This window comes from Fukomys damarensis, unplaced genomic scaffold (genome assembly GCF_012274545.1).
Source record: "Fukomys damarensis isolate Sample0158 unplaced genomic scaffold, DMR_v1.0_HiC HiC_scaffold_33, whole genome shotgun sequence".
NCBI lineage: Eukaryota > Metazoa > Chordata > Mammalia > Rodentia > Bathyergidae > Fukomys > Fukomys damarensis.
The window spans coordinates 36,706,314-36,729,398 of record NW_022900945.1 but is presented as its reverse complement, the minus strand read 5'-3'; the positions used below and the strand labels follow the sequence as shown (position 1 = coordinate 36,729,398).

The window sequence follows — 23,085 nt, the reverse complement described above, 5'->3', positions numbered from 1 at the left end:
TGGATTGTTTCTTTTGCAGTGCAGAAGCTTTTTAATAAGATGAGATCCCACTTGTTGATTCTTCTGCTAATTCCTGTGCTACTGAGGATTTGTTCATAAAGTCTTTCCCTATGCCAATGTCTTCCAGAGTTCTGCCTAACTTATCTTTGAGAAAGTTTAGTGTTTCTGTTTTTATATTTAGATCTTTAATCCACTTGGATTTTAATTTAGTGCAGGGTGAGAGATAAGGGTATAGTTTTAATCTTTTGCAGGTTGAGATCCAGTTTTTCCATCACCATTTATTAAAGAGGCTATCTTTCCTCAGTTGAGGATGGTCAGCTCCTTTGTCAAAGATGAGGTAGCTGAGTATATATTGATTTGTTTTTGTGTCTTCCAATCTGTTCCACTGATCTTAAGATCTGTTTTTTTGCCAGTACCATGCTGTTTTTATCACAGTGGCTTGGTAGTACAGTTTCAAATTGGGAGTTGTTTTACCCACTGCCATGTGTTTGTTGCCTAGGATGGTTTTTGCTATTATAGGTCTCTTATGGTTCCAAATGAATTTTTGGATTGGTCTTTCTAGTTCTGTGAAGTACAGTGTTGGAATTTCAATTGGCATTGCATTAAATCTGTATAGCAGTTTTGGTAGTATGGCCATTTTCACTATGTTGATTCTTCCTACCCAGGAGCAGGGGATATCTTTTCATTTTCTTATATCCTCTTCAATCTCTTTTTTCGGGTACTGTAGTTTTCCATGTAGAGGTATTTTGTTTCTTTTGTTAGGTTGATTCCGAGATTCTTCATTTTTTTGGATGCTATTATGAAGGGAATTGTTTCCCTAATTTCTCTCTCAGTGAGTCTGTTGTTTGTGTACAAGAAGGCTATTTATTTTTGGGTGTTGACCTTGTATCTTGATACTCTGCTAAAAGTGTCAATTAAATCCATAAGTCTTTTGATAGAGTTTTTTTGGATTTTCAATGTAGAGTATCATATCATCAGCAAATAATGACAGTTTAACTTCTTCCTTTCCTATCCTTATTGCTTTAATTTCTTTTTCTTGTCTAATTGCTATGGCCAATGTTTCCAGAACTATATTGAAGAGGAGTGGAGATAGTCAGCATCCTTGTCCTGTTCCTGATTTTAACATTAAGGTTTTCAGTTTTTGGCCATTTAATATGATGTTGGCTGTTGGTTTTTCATAGAAAGCCTTTATTAGGTTGAGATATAGACCATCTATTCCAATTTTTTGAAGGGTTTTTATCATGAATGAGTGTTGAGTTTTGTCAAATGCTTTTTCTGCATCTATTGAGAGGATCATGTGATTTTTGTTCTTGACTTTGTTAATATAGTGTATTACATTTATTGATTTATGTATGTTGAACCATCCTTGCATCCCTGGAATAAATCCAACTTGGTAAGGATATATGATCTTCTTGATGATCCTCTGTATTCTGTTTGCTAATATCTTGTTAAGGATTTTTGCATCTATGTTCATTAAGGAGATTGGCCTGTAGTTCTCTTTTTTAGTTACATCATTCCCTGGTTTGGGAATCAAAGTGATACTTACCTCCAGGAATGAATTTGGAAGTATTGCCTCCCTTTCAATTTCATTGAAAAGTTTAAACAGTAGTGGCAATAGTTCTTCTTTAAATGTCTTGTGAAATTCAGCAGTAAATCCATCACGACCTGGGCTTTTCTTTCTTGGTAAGTTTTTAAGTACATTTTCAATATCACTGATTGTAATTGGAGTGTTTAAAGTGTTTTTATCTTCCTCATTAAACTTTGGTAATTCATAAGTATCTAGAAATTTGTCCATTTCTTCTGTGTTTTCCATTTTATTAGAGTACAAGTTCTCAAAGTAGGCATTAATGATCTTCTGGATTTCTGTTGGATCTGTTGTAACTTCGCCCTTTTCATTTCTGATTTCATGGCTCTGAGGCTTTTCTTTCCTTTTTTTGATAAGATTTGCTAAGGGTTTATCAATTTTATTTATTCTTTCAAAAAACCAGCTCTTTCTTTCATTTATTTTTTGTATCATTTTCTTAGTTTCAATTGCATTGATTTCTGCTCAGATCTTTATAATTTGCTCTCTTGTTCAAGCTTTGGGTTTTTCTTGCTCTTATTTTTCTAGGAGTCTAAGATTCATTGTTAGATTGTTTATTTGAACTTCTATTTTCCTGGTGTGGGCTTTCAGTGCTATGAATTTTCCATGTAGAACTTCTTTCATTGTGTCCCATAGATTCCTGTATGTTGTATTGGCATTTTCATTTATTTGTAAAAACTGTCTGATTTCTTTTTTGATTTTCTTTGTGATCCATTGACTGTTCAGGAGAGTGTTGTTCAATTGCCATGTATTTGTTAAGTTCCTATGGTTTCTTATGCTATTGATCTCCAGCTTTATTCACTGTGATCTGATAATATACAGGGAATAACTTCGATTCTTTTGCATTTATTCAAACCTGTTCTGTGAACTAGCATGTGATCTATCTTGGAAAATGACCCATATACAACTGAAAAGAATGTATATTCTGATTTTGTAGGGTGGTACACTCTGTAGACATCTAATAATTCCTTGCATTCAAAAGCTTCATTTAGTTCTAGTATTTCATTGTTGATTTTTTGCCTAGATGGTCTATTTGTGATAGTGGGGTATTTAGATCCCCCTACTACAATTGTATTAGTGCTTATTTGGTTTTTCATGTTACTTAGTATTTGTTTTGTATATTTGGGGCATTTGTATTTGGTGCATATATGTTTATGACTGTTATTTCTCCCTCTTGAATTGTTCCCTTTACAAGAATATAGTGGCCTTCTTTGTCTCTCTTGATCAGTTTTGGTTTTTAAATTTACTTTGTCTGCAAATAAGATGGCTACCCCTGCTTTTTTCTTGGCTCCTGTCATGTGGAGAATTGTTTTCCACATGTTCACTTTCAGTATATGGGCTTCTTTTTGTGTTAGATGTGCTTCTTGCATATAGCATATTGTTGGATTTTGCTTCTTAATCCAGTCTGCCAGTCTATTTCTCTTGATTGGTGAATTGAGGCTATTGACATTGATGGTTATAACTGTTATGTACTGACTTCTTATTGTCATGTCATTGTCTTTTTCTTGACTCTTTTTAAGTTTTTGCCCTCTCCTTTTAGTTTCTTTCCTTGACTATTTGGTTTGCTCTGCTGGGTCTCATGGTGTTGTGTTCTTCATTGTCTTTTTCTAGAATATTATTTAGAGTTCCTTGTAGTGCTGGTTTGGTATTCATGAAGTTTCTCAGGTTTTCTTTGTCATGGAAGTATCTTATTTCCCCATCTATTTTAAGAGAGACTTTTGCGGGATACATCAGTCTCAGTTGGAGGATGTTTTCTTTTAGGACTTGAAATACCTCACTCCAGGCTCTCCTTGACCTGAGGGTTTGTATTGAAAACTCTGCTGTGATTCTGATGGGCTTTCCTTTGCATGTGATTTGTTTCTTTTCTCTTACTGCTTATAGTATTTTGTTCTTCTGTTGTGTTTCTGGAATCTTGATCATTATATGTCTAGGTGTAGATATTTTTTTTTAATTGTGGCTAGTTGGAGTCCTATATCCCTTATTTATCTGTATGTCAAATTCTCCCCCTCTGTTTGGGAAGTTTTCTGTCATTAGTTCTGTGAACATCTTTTTTAAGTCATTTGCATTTTCTCCTGCTACTTCAAGGATTCCTATTCATCTTATGTTATTCTTCTTTGCATGATCTGGGAGTTGTTGGATTGAATTTTCATGATCCCTTACTGTTTTTAAGAGATCTCTCTTCATGTCACTAGCTGCTATCCTATCTTCTATATCTGAGATTCTATCTTTGCAATCTTTTATTATGTTGCATACACTTTCATTAGAGTTTTTAATCTCCTGGATGTCTGTTTGAATCTGTTTTATGGATTCCATTTCTTTCCTATGTTGGGTATTCATTGTTTCCATTTCTTTCTTATACTGGGCCTTCATAGCTTCTATTATGGTTCTGAGGTCATCTATTTTTTTGTCAGTTTCTGTTCTAGAGTCTTGAATCATGACTTTTATTTTGCTCATCATCTCTATGGTTATCTGGGAAATTATTTCTGTTTTGAATTTTTCTAGAGCCTGATTGATCAGTTTTGTTACTTTCTGTGCTGTGAGTTCTGAGTGTCCTGGTGTTTCACTATCAAACTTTTCTTCCTCCTTTGCCCTACTGTTTGCCATTGGTGAACTGGAAGTCTGTCTTTGTGTCTTGGTTAAGTGTGTTCTCATTTTTATTTTTGCTTTGGGTTGTCCTTGATTCAATCTCTGGGTAATTAAATCTTCCTGATATCATTGCACTTGAGCCCCCAACTCTCTAATGACTCATAGAGATTCTCACTTTCACAATATCAGAGAAAACATCTTACCCAATCAATCCCTAACCCTTGTCCCAGTCAATACAGTCAGCAACACAACATTATCAATTACCTCTTGCAAATTGACCTCTTGTGGTAGTCATCAATCCATCACTCCCCAATCATGCAAAGTAAATTAAAATAAAGAAGCAGCCCAAAATATATTTGCAGTGGACAAACTCCTCAATATTGTATATTTACTATTTGGGATGGGGCCTAGGCCTGATAAGGATGGGAACAGTAAAAAAGTAAAAGAACTGAAGAAGGTTTCAAGTGAAGCCAGAGGACACAGAGTGATCACACAATCTTTAGAAAACTGTAAAACTCAAAAGGGATAGATAGAGTGCAAGTATAAGGACATGAATATACCCCTTAACAGCTATAGGGGTTCAGTTTCCCTTGAAACTACCAAACTTTGAGTGAGGCACAATGATGGAAAAAAAAGAACATTAATAAAAAAAGAAAAAGTGATAAAAGAAGAAATCTGAATTAGGGCAGGAGCAGGAACAGAAAAGGAGGTGAAGGCTGATATGGTGGAGCAAGAGACTGAGTTGGTGAAACAGTACAGAAAAAAGAATTTACAGAGTGGAATGAGGAAAAGAAATAAGAGGACAAAAAAATGACTTTGAAGGGCCTCTTTCAGACTATATTTTTGCTGTCATAATATTCATCATGTGCAGCCATGTGCAGAACCAAATCCCCCTACCTCATCTAGTTGAAGGCAGAACCCTGTGACACAAACTGACCTCAGGCCACAAGGACCCATTTGAGCTCCCCGATCTCCTGCAGGGTTGAACTCTAATCTGTTTTATCACAGGTTTCCCCTGCCCCTTCTTTACATATGTTCAAATTTGGGAGCTCATAAAATCACCCTTTATAACCAGCTATGTCTCTGCAGAGTAGATCCACGTACTGGTGTATTCAGGGGATCTGAGATCAGGGAGGTGGATGGGTTGGCTCAGCAGTGCTGTGCTACCATCCTGGCACTGGGGCAGATATAGCAGCACCCACAATAAAGGATGCCACAACCCGGACCCATGGGCTGGGTCCAACTGGGCAGGGGTAGCTGCAAAGTCCCTACCTAGCGAGTGGCTCTCTCAGTGTCTCACCTTGTTGGCTGGCACTGGGCTGGCAGCAATGGTGTTGTCCACGACAAAAGTGCAAAATGGCTACATATTAAGGATATACTCCTAAGTGACATAAATAAGTCACACATGTGTAAATACTGGATAGTTTCTCTGGTGTGAAAAACTGTAATAGTACACAAGATCCTAATGAGATAAGTAACAATGTGAAATAGGAAGGAAAGGGCTAAAAGTGTAGGGAAAGTGGGAAGGGTAGGGGAAGGGGAATAAGGGAAAATAAAAAAATGTGAGAAAATCAAAAAATGGAAATAAAGTGTTTGTAAATGGGGAGGGGAGGAGGGGGTGAAGGAAGGGCAGGGACAAGGGGTAAAATGAGAACCAAGACCTGTCATGTAAAGGTGCAAGATACCAGTAATGAATGCAACTGTACTGTATATCTAGAATGTACCAATAAACTCAATAAAAAGAAAAAAAAATTCAATGAAGGATAATCTTTTGAACAAATGGCTAGAAATATTGAACATTTACCAAATAATAATAGTAATCTAGACACATAACTTACCCTTTACTACTAATATTTGTTTAAATGGTTTATAGCCTGCATAAATATTCAAAACTATATAATTTTAAATTGTTATGTAAGGAAAATATCCCATGTAATGTTTAATAAAGAAGAGTTCAGTGAAAAATGTTTAGCTTTAATAATGAAAGCACAATTCACAAATTAAGAAAATTAAATTTTATTTTTAAAAATCTCCTCTGTGAAAAACACAAAGAAAATTTAAAAGGGGCCAATCTTGGGAGTTGAATATTTGCAAAATACATACATGATAATAAAATAGTTGTTTGAATAATATACAAAGACTTTTAAAACAATATTAATCCTGGCCTCGTGCCACACATCTGTAATTTCAGCAAAAAGGAAAGTTGATACACGAAGTTTACAAATCCGAGTCCCATATAAGTAAATAAGATGGTCGAAAAAAAAAAAAAGAAAGAAAGAAAGAAAGAAAAAGAAAAGCCCTAAACAAGTCATAGAGCACCTCTGAGATTAATTCCTCAGTACAATGAAATAAAACAATACAATAGAATTGATTTTATGAAATCAAATTACAGTTTTAAAAATAGTAACAGCAGCAAAAATAAAAGGAAATGATGAATAAATGACTGATAAGCAAAAATATAGAGATAGCAAAACAAACATATGAAAAATATTCAAAAGATTTACCAAAAATTTAAAATTTACCTTAGTAGTTCATATTGGAAGAATAATAATGTTCTTCTACATGCCTATCAAAATGATTAAGACACCTCTTCTGAAAAAGCAATAAAAATTCCTTTTGAAAAATGGAACAACAAAAACTATCATTTATTGCTCATGAGAATAAAATATGTATCTCTTTGAAAGATAGGTGGCCAGTGTCATAAAAAGTAAAACAATAGAAATCATACTTCTTTGTACTTGACTTTTGAAACTTATTTATAAGAATGCATGCACAAAAGCCCACATGTGACTAAAAACTAGGAGCAACTATTATGCTCCTTCCAGGAGAACTGAATGGATATGTAAACTCTGGCATAGCCCCACTCTGAAATATTATCTAGTATTGAAAAGAAAAGAACGTTTGTATCCAAACACTTGGTAAAAATTTAAGTACATATATCTAGTAAAATAATCTAAAGTACATGCATAATATGATTTTAATTACATGATACTATGGAAAGGGAAAAAACTATAAACATAGCCAAAAACTGTCAAAGGGAGGGCGAAGGGCAATTAGGGAAGCAAAAGAACATATTGGGAGTCAGTCTGTTGAACCCATGATCCTGTACATTCATCAAAATCCATAGAGCTTTATACTACAAAAAGTGAAACGTAATGAATGATAATTGGAAAAAAATAGCATTCTCAAGGTGGGTGAAAGTCTAGGGCAGAATTTACACTATAACAAGACAATAGAACCACAGCTACACATTGTTTAATGACAGGGATTTGTTCTCAGAAATACCTTGTTAGGAAATTTCTTCACTGTGAAAACCTAGATAATATAGGTAAGCATTATATAACATGATTCTCCTAGCATAAACTGAGCAGATGGTCAATGAATTATTTTATAAGTAATACTAGAGTGTACATTCTATAGTAAAATCAGAAAGCATTATAAGTAAAAATATAACCAATAGTTGTTTTATCATTATCAAATATTTTATACTATGCATAATTATATGTGCTATTCTTTTATACAGTAAGTATAAACAGTAAGTTTGTTTGCAAAATTTTCACCATATTCACATGTGTAAGGCATTGTGTTACTAGTTTACAATGACTGCAGTATCATGGGAAAACAGGATTGTTTTTTTTATTTCCAATATACTCTTACAGAACTACTATTAAAGAAGCAGGCCAGCATTTACCAACATATTATTTTGTGATCCATAAGTATATTTTTGCAAATACACAAAGCACAATTTCTGAAAGGATGTTGCAGTAAAGGGCGTTGCAGAATAAGTAATTCTGAAAATGAGTAGAAATTATAAAACTAAAGCAAACATACTAGGACTGTGCTGTGGTTAACTAGGCTATATCCCATAAGGCATGAGTCAACAAGTTTGATACTTTTCACATGCGCACGGAATTAAAAATGTGAAAATGGGTGGTTGGATCACTTAACAGTTTACTCCTAGTGCAACTCAGGCAACACATTTGTTTGTGTACTGACTATCATGAGTGACCCTTTCAACCAGTCAATTCTTGTATTGAATAAATTTTTAATAAAATTGTCCTTTTTATATTTCCTATTATATTGACTTTTAAGAATTAAGAAAAATGTGCAATTTTTGGTCAGCCTGTATTTAAATAATTGGACTGGTAAACTAAACTTTGCACTGTCAGAATGAAAGTCTGTAGATAAGCAGAGAAGGAAGCTAGAAAGTTGCAGGTTATAACAGATTGGATTTGGAGACATCATTATAAATTCATGTTTAAGCTTTGTGTACACAGATGGTTAAATATAGTTGTATTTATGAGGATGTGTTTATATAAACCTTAGTGCACATTCAACATTTGCCTTTTTCTATCAATTGAGATTATGTAGGAATGGTAGTCAGTCACTTTGGTCACAAGTAACACCCACATTTTTTATTCAAATGCATTCATTATTTATTGAATGAAAACAGCGATTCTTGTCTACCATCTGATAATATGTGTCAGGAACCATCAAGCAGACCTGCATCATCTTATTTTGATAGAATATAAGAAAGTTATCAAAAAGAACAAAAGCAACTTAAATGATGGAGTATGCCAAAGAGACAGAGACGGCCACTGAAAAGAGTTCATAAAGAACAGAGCTCTGATGCTTTGAGTTGAGGAAAGAAACAAAGTGATATTTTAACTTAACCTAAATTTAAAGTAGTTATCCATGAGTTGTCACTGGCATACCTAAATGATTGAATTAAAAATAAATGAAAAGAAAAAACATTTCCCTTGTTGGAAAAAATCAACCTAATTCATGAAACCTCTCTCTCAATTTAGAAGAACATAATTCCAGTTTCAACATGTAGATTCCTCAGTGACTTTTTCTGAAGAGCTTGCTATGGACACCTCCTCACACACAATCACGTGTGGTGAGTTACTCCAGATACAGTGTTATAGAAACAGCTATCACCTTCTCTGAGTTATTTTTAAAGCACGTAATCTATGATAATCATGAGAAAAATATCGATAGGGAAGTAAGAATTTTTTCTATGAAATTCCTAAGCAATTCTCCCCAAAGGGACCTGAATCATATAGGGGGAAAGTGGAAGTGAAATTCTTTTCAAGTGTGACAATCTGAAAGAGTTCAAACAGACATAATATCTATAAAAGTGATATGGATCCTGATTGGGATCTTAAAACATAAAGAAGATACTAGGGAAAAACTAAGAAATATGAATAAAGCATGAAATTTAGCTAATAATAATGCATCACTATTGGTTCATTTATTGTGACAGTATATCAAAATTTGGCAGAATATTAATAATACAAGAAATGGGTAAATGGACAAAGGCAAACTCTATCACATTTCTCTTTTTTCTAAATTGAAAATGACCCTAAAATGATGTTAGGCTTCGTGTAATTAGGTAGTTTCTGAACTTGTCAAACTCTGGGTCTTACTAGAGAATGAGTCTGAAGCTAGCTAAATTACCACAAAATTTCATTTTTTTTCCAAGCTAATTTTAGTTTCAGTAATTTCTGTGAAATTATATGAGTAAACTGCTTTGATAATTATTTCTTCCAAATATATACAGTTTGAGTTCACTTACATACATTTTTATCTTAGTGCTGGTTAGACAGAGTATTGTCCATCCTTCTCACCTTATTACATTGTGCTTGCATATTTTTATGAAAGAAATTAATTAAAATATACATTTAATGAACATAGAAATCATATACTCAAAAAATAGACAAAATCAGGAATATAACATTAACTTAGTGAATATTTGTTGAATGATTGACTGAATGAATGGGTTTGAACACTGGTCCCACTTCTAAGTAGCAATAATAAAATCTGTTTTATCGGAATGCTATGGAAAAGTATTTCACATGTATCTCCTTCTGTAACAAGCCCCAAATCGTCCTTTAGAGTAGCTCTACTGAGTTGTTCCTGTTCATGATTCTGTGTTGTAATTTTGATGATCAATTCGTCATTCTTTGGGTCTATGGACTGCAGATAATTGCATTGATTTTGTTATCTGCAAGGTTTTCCAATCTGTGTTTTATGTGTACTTAACTTGAGTCAAACTCACACATTTTTAGGACCCCATTTCTCCATATATGTTTACATATCTGTATCTACCTACATTTTTCTACACATATATATTTTTTCTACATGTGTGTCATATATATATATTTATTTATTTAACAAATAAAGAATATAATTAAATAGCATGTAATTATTGATTTTGCTATAGTAAAAAATGATATTTGAGCTCTTTGTGGTCCAAAAGAACTGAGAAAGATTTCAAATATTTTTCCCTGAATAATATCAGGAACAGGCTTGCTATTTTTGGATTTTGGGAAGATGATAAAAGAAACAAGTGTAAAAGAGAAAAATATGTTACCTTTTAGATGTGTGACTCTTGACACATTCTTTAGATTTTTAAGATTGACATACGGTATCAGGTAGGCACTTACATGTATTGGTTGTATTTAACAATTGTGAAAATTTTATATAATATACATTAATTTTATAAGACTGAGCTGACAAGGTTATAGAATATACCTACATACATGTGTGTATATAATATATATGATTGACAACGAGAAATAAGATAAAGTCTAAGAAGCAAAGAGAGGATCAAAAGAAATGTCATCTAAAATTACATGAAGATCTTTACAGAGGAAGGAATGATACTCTATGAACAATGTTGTTAAGCACACGTAAATACTGGAAATTGAGTATGGATTTATTTAAGTATTATTGTAGACTTTGGTAACTGTGCCTTCGCAAAATGATGGAGATGATTCAAAGAAATTTGAAAAGTGAGACAAAACAGAAGCAATGAAATTGGACTACAGCCAGCACTGTGTGGCCCTGTTAGTTAGAAGACAAGATAGAATAGTAGCATGGAAGGCACTAGAGTCATCTTAAGGAAAATATCATGGGGAATTTCCCTGCTGATGAAAAGATCTACTTAAGGGAAACAAGGCTAGCACGGGTGAATGAACAGACCCATGCAAAATGCCATTTTTGTTATAACACAATGTTATTAGAAATTAATTTAAAATCACATAAATATTCCAATAATTTTAGACAATCATTTTCAATCTTTCTTTAGCTTGTCATTCTCAATGAAAAGAAATTGTGGGTGGAGGAAAATAATCCCTGAGAAAAATATGGTCCTGAAAATGTACATGTGTTGCTGTGGTTAAAGATAAAAATACTCTGCTGTCAGAGAAAACATATAAATGTTAGCATTGTAATGATTAGTCATTGTAACTGTCTCTTTCAAGACATAATATAATCATTCTGTGGCATAAGATCACTTTTCTCTGAAATCTTTAGTTTTAATGCATTAAAAAACAAGGACCCCTTATTTGTGCATCATTCTGAAATTTTTGTATATGCATATTAAATTTGTAAAGCAAAACACTAAAGATTTATGCTACCTAGGGACACTACATGACTCAACTTGACATCTTAGTCAATTAAAGATTTTACAAGAGCTCAATTTCCAGTTTTAATTAACTCTGTGTCCTCATATGGTTCTCACCTATGAGAATTACCTGTCAGAGGAGCAAGATGGCATTAGTACCATAACAATTTGGAGTGCAAGGTTTATTTTCACCTCATGATTTTACCCTCATGTACAATAATTAATATTTACTAAACTCCCACCATATGCCAGGGTGTGTGCTAAGACTTCCATGAATCTCCAAATTTCAGAAAAGATTGATCATAGTATTTCTGATAAAAGGAAGAGTGCTTAAGGAAACTGTTAAAAAATATACTTTTAGTTTGTAGATTTGAAATTTCAGGATTTAACTCTGAAACCTGATACATAACGATCAGAGGGAACTCCATTTTCCCCTTCAAAACTGATTTAGTAATGTACTAAGAAAATATGTAAAAATGAAGATTATGTGTTTATCTTAGACATTATTTTACTAATCACAGTACATGCTTTCCTTGCATAAAAAGTAGTGGAAGGCGCTCAAGTGTGTAACATAAATAGGAACAAAACTGTGGAAACGACTTAGGAAAACAAAAGATGATAAACTAAGTCTTCAGTCCAATTGGAGGGTACAATGAGGGTAAGAATTTAGACTGTGAAGCATATCTCACTAGCAGGTTTGTTTATATTCTTTCCCGATTATTAATCCTTTAATCAATACCAGAGCTCTGAATGTACTGTTTTCATAAATGTTCATTGAGAACTTCCAAGCTTCCAGACCCTCTGCTACACACTGAATATACAATAAAGAGTAAAACATAATCTTTTTCTTTAAAATATATTTATTGGACAGACCAAAATGCAATGATTGTTCAGCATTTCTGCTTCCAAGAAACTGGTAATTAAAATATAATAAGTTAGTCATATTTGGAAATCAGGTTTGAAATAGGAAAAATTATAAATTCTATCATGAATCAAATCCCACATTGGTTAAACTGTAGTCATGAATGATTCTGAGCTAAGATTTTTAAGCTGAGAAAGCATATATTTATTTAATATTTTCTAATATAATAGTTACAGTAGAAATGAAAATCTATATCCTATATTAATAAGGCTTATATATTATGTAGGCAGCATATAACATTGAGTATAAATCTCCTTTTAGACAAACCAAAAACTGACTATTCAAATTCACCTTTACTTTAGTTATGACAACAGTTTTGAAAATTTCTGAATTACCTATGTATTGGTAATTGATGGCATCACTTACCACAAATGGACTAAGTGAATGAAATTAATTATTCTCTAATCATAATCTGTTTCACAGATCAAGATCACATTATCACATCAGTAGCACATTGGTTAGTTTTGAGTTATTCTTAGCAGGATATACGATTCCTAAGTATTGAGTCAGAAGTCACCGGTGCTCTATAAAGCAATTATAGATTATAAAGCATTTCATACATTACAGCTATTCACACCAGTGAGATACTCTGTCATTGAATTTTCATAATAAATATGAATTAATAAACTAATTTCTAAGGATTATGAAACAACTGGATGACATATCAAAATACATTATCTGTGCAATCACTGTTCATGTACCTGAGTAATTAGTATCTGTAATGTGTTTAATGATACTTCTCCATAACTTGAGAAACCAAAACAGATAGTCTACCTCTGAAGATTGTTCTTACAAGTCTAGATAAACTTTAATTGATATAAATGTCATAGAAAATTAGAGTCACCTCTTATATATTTTCTATTTATACACTCAAAGTCATTTGAAATTATTTTCAAAGTGATTTTCCCCTATGAACTTCTTCTGAGACTTTGAGGATCTGCACACTAAAAAACTGTAAAAATTGAAAAACCAGAGTTTAAAGGTGAATTGGGTTTCAATAGGTCAAATAGTAATTGAAAATTGGAAAATATTTATATTTTCTAATCCTTAAAATTATAAACCACTCAATAAGATATGTCTAATTATATAAGCGAATGAGTAAAATATAAGTATCATTACTTTATAATTTATACTAAATAATTTTAACTGTATATTTTTTTTTACTTCAGGATTTATTTGCTATCATGTGTAATTGCATCAAATGTAAAATTTTTCTTTAGTATTGTCTTAGCAAAGAGATAATTAAGTTATCTACTTTTTGGGGGGTGGGCTGGGGATTTAGCTCAGTGGTTCCTCTGCCTGTCTTATGAGCACAAGGTCCCAAGTTTGATCCCCAGTAAAAAAAAAAAAAAAAAAAAAAAAATTATCTACTTTCTAAGGCCTATTGTATTTAACATGAGGTAGGGTCATTCTTTAGACTATTACAGCAAAATTATTTTCTTTATTAGTTAAAGAATATTACACTATAAATTATTAGAAAAATAATTTAAAACACAATGACCATTTAAATAACCTGCAAATTATAGATTTCCATTTTGTGCTATATTATAAACATGATAGCTATATATTGTTAATATATAACATGATATTTATTTATAGTTTGAAAGAATAATGTGATGTTTTAACTCTTCTTTGTATTAAATAGTGATGCACTAGGGTAATTAGCATATCATCATCTTAAAAGTTTATCACTTCTCATTTTATCTCAAAATTATCTCTTCTAATTATTTTGAAATTATATAAAACATCATTTTAATTATATTCACCCTACTGTGCCATTGAATACCAGAATGTATTGCTCTTGGTCCTTGCACTTGCAAGGCAGGCCGCCGAACCGCTGAGCTAATTCCCCGGCCCGTGAATGTATTGCTCTTAAGAAACTAAAATATTGTACGTTTCCCCATCTTTCCTTCACCCTATTCTCCCCAGGCTCTGATAACAACTATATTACTTTTGACTTTCATGGTATCAACATTTTAGATTCTAATTATAAGTAATATCACAGGCTGCCTTTCTGTGATTAAACATAGTCTATCAGAATATGCATTTTTTGAAAAGAACACATCAGAATATGGTGTGCAGTTTTCACCGATCCACTGACAGAGACTTAGCTGATTTTCAGCTCTCTGTGGATTCTTTTTATAAAATAGAAATGGACAGTCAAGACCAGAAAATTATGTTCAAGCCACAAGACTGGAGAGAGAAGCTTTAAATGTGACACAGTGGTGACATCAGCGATAGTCCGTGAACTATGAATTTCTGAGTGAACACAGACCTATTAACATATATTGTGTAATATTGAGGACTAATACTTTTGAAATCTCCATAAAATTGACATTACTCACTTAAAGATTCTAGAAATTACTCTTCATTTATTTGAAAAAAACAATATAATGGAAAGATCTTTGGTTTGCTTTCAATATTTTTTAAACAATAACTTTGTTTTTATTTTATTTTAATTTATTGGAAAAAACATGCTGTTAAAAATGAATTGATTATAGGGCCAGGGAACTATCTCAGTGGTTCTGCTTCCTGCCTCTGAAGTGCAAGGTCCCTGTTACCAAAAAGAAAAAAAAAAAAGAATCAATTATAGCAAATTATCTTTCCAAATAAAAGTGAAGATCAGATTACTGTTACAGTATACTTGGAAATTCTACCTGGAAATTTAAATTTTCTGCTAGATATTTCTTATACTTGAAATGTACAATATTTTCAAATTAACAGCTATTTAATAATCATCACTAATTCATAGAATCATTACATAATTATTTTGTTTTATTGTTAAATTCAACTGTATATATTGTGATTTATTTTATTTCTTATATATCTATATTTTAGAAAATATTTTATCTGTAATATTTCTTTTCTTCCTTCAGTTTCTTTTAATGCTTATGTCTACCTTCCAGCTAATGCTGCATAGTTCTCTACTTAAACATAACCATATAGAGAGTCTCTGTCTTTTTAATTCTTTTTTGTTATATTCAAAACAATACTAGAACCTTTTGATTTTCACTGCAGTAAAATTGCACAAATGATTTCAAACAGCTTATTTCAGAGCAGCCACACAAATACCCACTGTTTATGCAAATTTTTTCCAATTATCTAAAAGTTTTTAGAACAATGACCGAATAAGTACGACCCTTCTCCATAAAATTGCACTACTAATAGGCTCTAGAAACTGTCTTTTTTATTTTCTCCTATGTAAATGAAAAATGTTAAACTTCTGTGCACTTTAATGTTATTAGAAACCAAAACCAGTGGGGGGGTCTTAGCAGAGGCTGATAAATTGTTTTCAAACAGTTGAATAAGAAGGCCTAGGATGTGATCATCTCAATATTACACTTAAATAGAGACTGTGCCAAAACAGTTGAAATTATTCTACTTTCTTTAAGAGGTAGTATGTGCCCTTATTCTGACCCTAAAGAGATTCACAGAATATAAATAAGTGTTTAGCATTGCTTCAGAGATTTTAGTTATGTGCAACCTGCCTTTGTATCTCAAAATATCATTGTTTATAAAATATTTTAGAAAAAACACACATGACTAGAATATACATACTTGTAATTAAAAGTCAAATGCATTTGAGAAATTCATTTCTTCAAACAAATTAATTACAAGTACATTTACTATGTTCATAGATAATTCACAATTATTTATGCAAAAGTAACCTTGTAATATACATATTGTTCTGTGACGTAGAAGATTCAAAAGGGAAATATCAGCAAAAAGCTTATACTATAAGTGCAAATAAGAAAGCATTTTCCTAAAGGTATTATAAATTCTAATATTAAATTGTGCTGAGTATGTTTTTATAAAATTGTAAATAGGACTTTACGTGTTTATTGTTTTTCTTCAGCTCTAGACAAATTCAATTAGTAATATAGATAAGATTTTTAGAAATATAGATAGTATTTTTCAGCATTTTATAACAGAAAACCCAAAGGCTGTATTTGTTTAGTACGACAAATAATCTCAGTTTGTTTACTTTTGGGTGAAATAAAAATAGAAAACCCAAAAACAAAAATTATTTTGATCAACAATCAAAATGAACTGTTTATCAAAATTTTACTTTGGCTGACAATTAGTATGCAGTTAAATTATCTCCATTAAAACAAATGCTTTCTTTCACTGAATTTCAGAATTATCCATATCTGAAAATTGTGAAGAAAGGTTAACTTTTATTATCATTGAAATTTCCTTGCAGTGTCAAAATGTAACAATTATTTGATTTTACTCTATGAATATAAAATTCACAAATTAGGGTAAAACATTTTTAGTTCCATAAAGTTGTTTCTCTTAACAATAGAAATTTAGAAACTCTCTGTGGAAGTATAAGTTGGAAATTGCCTGTTCAAAGAAATTTATGATTTTATTACAGCTGCATATTGACTCTTCCTTTAGCAACCCACAGGCAGAAAGTAACAGTTTACATATTCAAACTGAAAATGAAAATAGGCAAGAAAAATAATTAGCAAGTAATAAAAAGTAATGGAAAAGCACCATAAAAACAGTTTGGAATTTATATGGGTTGTCAGATGGTTAGAAAAATAACACTTTAATTTTTAAAAGCAGGAAAAAAGTATACACGCACAAATGCACAATCTTTCACACACATGCCCCGGTTGACTGAACATACAAAATTTTCAAAGGAAAAAAAGAAACACTGTATTGTATTTTCTTATCTTTTAAAATAATTTTAAATTCTTTACATAATATTTAATATTGTTATTAAAGTGGAAACTTTAATGTGTATTCATTCTTTTTAATTGGCAAGAGAGGAAATGTTTTATTTTCTTATATTTTGAAATGTCAGTGACGGTTTTTCATAATTAAAAGATCCTCATTACAAAGCTAATGCATTTATTTAGGCAAAACTTACACACATAACAATAAATATATTCTTGGCAGTGCCATTCATAACAATAGTAATACTGACACAGAATTTTTCAACATGAAAATTTCTATGCTTAGAAAAGTAGCATATTATTTGACAATTCTTGCTAAAGTAATATTATATTACTTACTGAATTATCAACACAGAAACAACCGCTTAAGTTTAATGTTTAGAATATTATTCACTAGAGTATTCATAAAAAAAAAAACAGATGCTCTGATGTTGAGAATTATAGCCAAGACTAATTTACAGCACGACTAAATTAGTAACTAAATTCGTTTATTAAAAGCTACTTATCTCATTCCTGTTTTTCTCAAAATTTCTGTGTAATCACAATTCCTAAGTAAGCCTCCAAGAAAATGGCAAAACTCTTTAGCCTGGGAGTCAGGTAGTTTCAAATTTCCCCATTTCTTTTTTTCCCAAAACATAAATGTGTATTACATTCCTATTAGAAACTCAAATTGTTCCCACTTATGTGTGTAAATAAAATTTTCTATATACCCTCACACCTTGGCATCTTTGTGCTTGCTGCACTCTTATTAGTCTTTCCGTATTTGCTGTTGTTATCCTCTGCCTCAACCTCATATAAAATTTGGCCTAGAATCCGTACTTTGTGAATTCTTTAGCCTCAATGTACAATCTGGAAGTATCTCCTTTATTAAGTCAATATATGTGTGGTTAACTTATTTTGTTATGTGTCAGGGAAACAAAATGAATATAATGGGATTTTCACGTCCTTATGATTAAAGTATGGTAGAAGCTCCTGGAAGAGAGAGCCGTGTATGTAAAATATTTAAAATGTATTAATGTCTGTGTCCTACCACATCTTTTATTTACACATTCTACAATGCATCATTTTCAAATTGGGCTGCCCTTCCCGCAGTTCACAAATTCATATAAATTGCCTCAAAGTAAAATTAGAAATGAAGTAGATGTCCTTCTTAGAGCTATATGTTCTCTGTTCTCAAGTTGAAACAATTTCCATTTCCATTTATGTGATTCTTCCACAACCCCTCCTAGCTGTTGAGCTCACGAAGTCGCTTTACTTGCCTTCAGTCTCGCTGCTCTTCCCTGTTACATCTTGCCAATTCCTTTGGAAAGATAAAATTACTTTGGCAGCTAGATACAGGTATAGTGTAGATGTCGATGTGTAAAAGAACAACCAAGACTGATGGATGTGGTTTTGAGAATCATCTGCAGACCACTGAGAATTTCAAAATTGCCATCTCATCGTTAATCATCTTACCTTTTGCCAGTTCCCGTTTTCTTCACTTTATTTTCTTGGAAAAATAGCTAGAGAGAATTGCCTGTTTTTATCATAACACAAATTATAATATATGATCTTTGTGTCTGAGGTGAGCTTGCTTTGTTTTCTTACCTGTTTTATTGATAATAAAAAAAGTTGAAAAACCTGCATGTTAACTTTTTTATTAAAGCTTCATGTGAAATAATTTCTTTCTGAGCTTTCTTTCTTTCTTTTCTGATTACTTTACCACTGGTGTGATATGTCCACTCTTAAATACGTCTATTTTAGTCAAATATATAATTTAGGCTAATCACAGTTTTATATGGATTTGGGAGAACTACTATTCTAATGCAGGATTTTGAATACCTAGTAGAAGTGTCTCTCAAATTTACATTTAACTTTCATTATAAATTTAATAGTGTTTTCATAGTTGTATATGATCATGAACTCCTATGTAATAAGAATTAACATGATTAGTAATTCTTCTGAAGGAAGATTCTTGTCAATACGTTTAATATCACTCCTATCCTATTACATTTTTATAGGAGCTCATAAATTTTACTGATTTTTGATGGATATGATAAAAACTTTCAGGTTGTTGACTGACCTAGATATTTCTTTGGCCACTCCTTTTACCATTCTTTTTACCTGTGTTAAGTAATGATCAACCTGTATATGTAGATGAGCTCTGGGAGAGCTATGAATATTTGTTATTCCCCATTTCATTAGAATCCAGGACATCGCTCTTTTATGAGATAAATTTAGTTGCTAGATGAATCAACAATAAAACTAATAATCGTTGCATTTGCAAGTTGAGAATAAATTGCTTATCACACAGTTTTTTTGATATTCCATGGGAGATATTGCCTAGATTTCAAATTATATGAAAGGGTTATTAATTCACCTTTTGACCACTGAAATATATAATGAGAGAGGAATTAGAATTATTACCAAAGTCATTTTTAACATGTACAATGCTTGTCTTGGGTATATGTAGTTTTAGAGAACCAGAAAGGCTAATCAGGAATTTTTGATAAAAAATTGTATTCACCATCATCACAGTAAAGAGACATTAAATTAAATTCATTGAACACACACACACATACACACACACACACACACACAAAGATACATGAGCCTGTGGAGTTTTTCAATTAGCTCAATTCTGTCTGCCATGTGCTGGTCTGAAAATATATTGAGCAACATCTGAAGGAAAGTTTTCTCAAGATCATTTTAGACTTTTTAGAATTCCAAGGTCACTGTTTTGAACAGTACTAAGATGGCAAGTGGGAAACTACAAAGAGGGACAATTTCAGGGTTTCTTTTGATTTTTATGGTTTTGAAAAAGAAGAAAGCATAGGTCAAAGGAAAGAAATGTCATCCTCAGGTGACTCTCGTTTTGGACATAAAATAAAACTATCCATCCCCCAGATGACATAGTCTCTTTACACTAAAATAAAATCTAAGCAGCTCTGGTCAGTGTAGAATTTAAGAAAGCCAAACAAAAAAATATTTTTTCTGATATTGCAATATCACTATATTAGACCAGTTTATAGCAGCTGGGCCCAGTAAGCAACTTTATTTAAAATTTTTAAAAAATCTGTGTGTGGGGGTGTGTTTAACATGTGTTGCACAATACTCTGGTCTGTCCTTGCTTCTAAGAGAGTTAACCATATTATGCTAGTACACCTTACAAATCATATAAAAATAATCTTTGCTCTTTTAGGCAGGAGGAAAAATGTCCACTTTACTAAAGGTGTCACTTTACCTTCTCAGTACCAGATTTCTTTGTTTCCTTTTATATCTGTCTAACATTTTATGTTTTCTTTAACGTTTGTTTGAAATCTTATGCTTCTCATACCTATGAATGTTTGTATAATATTATTTTCTTTCTCATCACTATTTGCTTTTTCACTTTCAAACATATTTAGTTATTTCCCAGGTTTTATCATTTTCATTTTCAAAAATTTCTACACTGCCATTTTTTTCTTAACCTTTTACAACCTTCAGGAGTGTGAATTAAATTGAATCACAAGATATTGTGTTCATTCTCTGGAGTAGGAAGAAACAGCTGAATAAGAAAGTAATCAAATTCAGTAGTGAACTCATGAGAGAGACAAATCTACAGGTAGTTGTGAGGTCTAATTTTATGTATCAACTTGGGTAGCCTAAGGAATCCTCAGATACTTAGTAAAATGTACTTTTGGGTATGTCTTATTAGTAGGCTGATTATATACCCTCAAACATTTGTCAGGCATCATTCGATCTTTGAACATCCAGATACCACAAAATGGTGCATGAAGGATAAATTGCTCTGTCTCTATTTGAGCATAGATTTACATCTGCTTCCCTAAAACATTAGAGCTTCTGGTTCTCAGACTGTAAGTTTCTTACTAAATTATACCATACTACTGGCTTTCCTGGTTCTCGCTTGGATATGAAAAATCATGGAAACTGTTAGCCACTAATAATTGGGTGAGGAATCCGCATAATGCAGCCCTCGGGTCTTTCTGCCTTTCCCCATCCTAATTGTTCTGTTTCTTTTGAGAACAATGAGACTAATGTCTCTTTCTGAAACATCCTGGCATCCATGTCTTTCAAGCCCAAAGTGATGTTTTATCTTTTCAATTTGCCAAATGTGTTTTACAGCTGGTTGCTAATTTGTGACCCCCTCCACACATTACACATACACACACACATACAGAGGATATAAATATCTCTACGATTGAATAATATAGTTAAGGATATATTAGTCTCTATTATTGAAGGGTATTTGTTGTTATCCTTTTATGTATGACAAGCTTTCTCTACATAAAAGTTTTGTCACAAATATAGGACATGAACAAGAGCGTGATTTTGTTATTATATATTTTTCAGAGTATGCATCTGCTTATTGAAAAACATTGCATAGTAACACTTAGATATCAAGCAGACTGCTTACCTTTGATTTCCAACCTTCTTCAAGCTGCTTCATTTTCTTCATATATCAGGTATAATTATTCCTTTGGAAAAAATCTCCCGTGGACTTTATTTTCCTTTTTTTCCCCCACTTAAGGAAGAAATAACAACAATAGTTAAACTCAACTATCCACCTAATCTACATAACCTATGTGAATGAGGCTGATGATCCTCATAGCTAGACAAATCGTAAAACTTTACTTATTCAACGTGCTTTAATGTTATGAGCAAATGTCTAAAGTAAACACAAAGGAACATGAAATCTAATGTCATTTTCTGATTTTGCTGGTCCTTCCACTCACAGAAAACTTTACTCAGGCAACTCATCACTTTCTTCTACTCTCCAGAAAAAAAGATTTCCTTTATTAGAGGTCTTCTCCTGCCAGTTAGTGCTCTCATCAATATTTATTGCCCAGTGTACCCAAATAAATTTTAGTTTTAATACCAGAAATGAAAAATTTCAAAAGACCTCATCTATTTGCTGAATCGGTTTCCCATCTTATTTCTTTATCATAGCCTAAGATGTGTGTTTTAAGATCTTTCTCATGCTTTAAAATAACCTTTGACTTCAAATCTATTTTCCCTATAATGATAAAATATAAAATGAAAAATAGGATTTCAATCTAGCATCATCATTGTAATATTTTAGTATACTACAATAATTATTTTCTGGTAGCACAACTAATGAACTTCAGTATCCTGAAGAAGTATCTACTCTAATAATAATAAAATTTGTAACTTTCATTATGATAGAATTTTATAATTAGTGAAATTAAAAGGCAGTTGTAACATTACAGACTCAGATTTCTGTGTTGCAAATCTAAGCTAACTACAAAATGTCCTTGCAAAGTTTTAACACTCCTACAAATCTAATTCAAAATAAAGTAAGGTTTTTGAAGAAAACTAATAAATCTTAGGAGAAAATGTATTTATTTCTCTATTTTATGGATAACAAATTGATCCTACCTTTTTGTGGAAAATTAAGTAGAATGGAGAAATGCTATTTTCACAGTTGTGATAAAATCTTTGTAGACCTAATAGTTATAATAGATAAATGCCATTATTTTCATAGTTTAGAAATTCATACATATACAAGACAAAATTTTAGAAAGATATTTTATCATTAGAATCCAGTTTGAACTACAAAACTCTAAAGTCAAAGAAGAAATGCAGTATAATAAAGATGTTGACAAAGAAGAAACAACTAAAAATTTCATGAAGACTATGAATAGGACATTCTTTTTTTTGTAGTTTGTAATTGTTTTCTTTTTTTTAAAATTTAGTTTATTGGTACTTTTTAGCTACCAATACATTTTACAGTATGTACATCAGGTTTTTTAAAATCAATTGCTGTAAAGTGTTTTTAATCTTAAAGTTATTAAATACAGTAGATGTTTTGATATCACATGGGTTAAACATTTATCATTGTAGCAGAACATGGTGTTGGTCAATGGTAAATACTTTTAAGAAAGAAAATACAGAGCCA

At 31.8% G+C, this 23,085-nt stretch overlaps 1 long non-coding RNA gene across 1 annotated transcript; it reads right to left on the bottom strand.

Moving 5' to 3' along the window:
• Window positions 1–18,153: 18,153 nt before the first annotated feature.
• LOC104872768 lies at window positions 18,154–22,633 on the bottom strand. Its single transcript, XR_783277.1, has 3 exons — window positions 22,566–22,633; window positions 21,583–21,690; window positions 18,154–18,486 (listed from the first exon to the last, which is right to left on the bottom strand). It is a non-coding gene; the product is annotated as an uncharacterized LOC104872768 (long non-coding RNA).
• Window positions 22,634–23,085: the final 452 nt, after the last annotated feature.